Here is a 2254-nt window from a genome sequence, read left to right on the forward strand (position 1 = left end):
GCACCGGATTTATTGTCTAAATATTAACACTAGAGGCAGTTGTTTCTAAAAATCACACAGACAAAATCCAATCTTGCTTATTCCTGGGAAACCTCTCACACACCATTAACATAAAGAGTTTGGAAGATTTAATGTGTTTCTTTTTTTTAAAAAAAAAAGGAAAGGGGTGTGTACGCCATATTCTTGTACAGATGACATAGGTCAGCAATAGACCACATCTTTTGCCTGCAGAAATTCCCAGATTCCACCTGAAGTGTCTTAGTTTAAAACACAAAGCCTGCCACGTGCTGAACGAGGGAACCTGACCAGCTTTTTCAGAGCAAATAAATTAAAAATCTGAGTTAAGGCCATTTCCTCTGTTGCGTCTATTTTTTGCAAAAGGCCTCATTCCACCTTCAAGGGGTGAGAATTTTTTCCCCCCTCTTGAGAGACAAAAGATCAGTTCTGCTGCGTTGTCTTACTACTTGTCTACTTCCAATTGAACTATGGTGCTGGAGAAGACTCCTGCGAGTCCCTTGAACGCAAGGTGATCAAACCGGTCAGTCCTGGAGGAGATCAACCCTGACTGCTCTTTAGAAGGGCAGATCCTGAAGCTAAAACTCAAATACTTTGGCCACCTAATGAGAAGGAAGGACTCACTGGAGAAGAGCCTCATGCTGGGAAAGGTTGAGGGCAAGAGAAGAAGGGGACGACAGAGAATGAGGTGGCTGGATGGAGTCACTGAAGCAGTAGTTGTGAGCTTAAAGGGACTCCAGAAGATGGTAGAGGACAGGAAGGCCTGGAGGAACGTGGTCAATGGGGTCGCGATGGGTCGGACACAACTTCGCAGCTAACAACAACAACAACAACTTCCAATTACATTGGCCTTCCTGGAGAAACACTATCCTAAGTTTTAGCAATGAGGAACGTGATCCTATTTCCAATCACGTGCCAACCCTAAGCCTAGCAGTTACAACAGAGGTATTTATCTTCAACGCTTTTGACCACCCACCCGCCATCTTAACTCCTAGCTGGAGGTCCACCTCCTTGCTCTATTTGCACCCTGGATTTTAGGCACAAAGAAAGGCTCCAAAGGATCCAATTTAAGCGTTTGAAAAAACACAACGGGGGGGGTAGGGGGGGGAATGGGAGACCGCAACACGCACCCTTCAAAAGTCAACCGCAGCCTGTCGTCAGTTTCTTGTCACGTGTGTGAAGCACCACCAGTGGCAAATGTTGACATTCGCCATATTCAGCTACAGAGCTTGGAAGGGAAGGTACGGCATATACCCCGACCAAGTCAGCACCAAAAAAGAAATCAAAGCCGGTATATAAGATTTATGCCTGCACTGACATCTAAAGAACCTGGCCAGCAAGTCCACCCCAACTATCTCCTCAACCCAGCTGAGCAAAAGAGGACGGCGTCCCACCACCACCACCACCAGAAGCCCACCCCACCCCACCCCACCCTAGATGCCAGAAAACCTCAAACGCTTTCTGCCTCCTGAGCAGGCATTTAAAAAAGGCACAAGAGACCAACAAGGGTACATTTCACTCTTCAAAATAAAACGGCTCCGCTTACGTCTCGCTTTTTCGTTCCAGCAGGACGGTTGTTTTTTTTTTTTTTATTTATTTTGCGTCCCCAATTCTGCTAAAGCATTAAATATTAGGCTAAGTGGGAAACTCACAACCGAGGGCGGGCAGACAGAAACCCTAGGTCAGGGGTAGGCAACCTCGGCTCTTTTATGACTCGTGGACTTCAACTCCCAGAATTCCTGAGTCAGCATAGCTGACTCAGGAATTCTGGGAGTTGAAGTCCACGAGTCATAAAAGAGCCGAGGTTGCCTACCCCTGCCCTAGGTGAACAGCCCCTTCCTTCCCCACAGGGGAGTCACAGTTCCTCGGTTGTGTGTGTGTGGCTTTCTAAGTGGTGCACGGTCCCCAAAATCTTGCAGCAGAGACTCATCCTTAAAGCTGACGGTTACGACGCTACCAGGCCCGTCGTTCGGCCTGAGCCGTTTGGCCGCAACTGAACCACAGCCGTCATTGCTAAAAAAAAAAAAAAAAAAAAAAAACGGCATCCAAGGCATTTTCCAAAACATTCTTTCCCTACCAGAAGGATTTGTAAAAAAAAAACAAAGCTAATCGATATTAGAACTGAGGTTTTTTTTTTTAAAAAAATAATAATAATACGATTCCTGTGATAAGATTTAAAAGCACTTCCGTTCCTTATATTTCCCCCTTCCTACCCACCCGCCCCGCCCGCCCAGTTTTC

Source organism: Vipera ursinii (assembly GCF_947247035.1).
Source record: "Vipera ursinii genome assembly, chromosome: 3".
Taxonomy (NCBI): Eukaryota; Metazoa; Chordata; class Lepidosauria; order Squamata; family Viperidae; genus Vipera; species Vipera ursinii.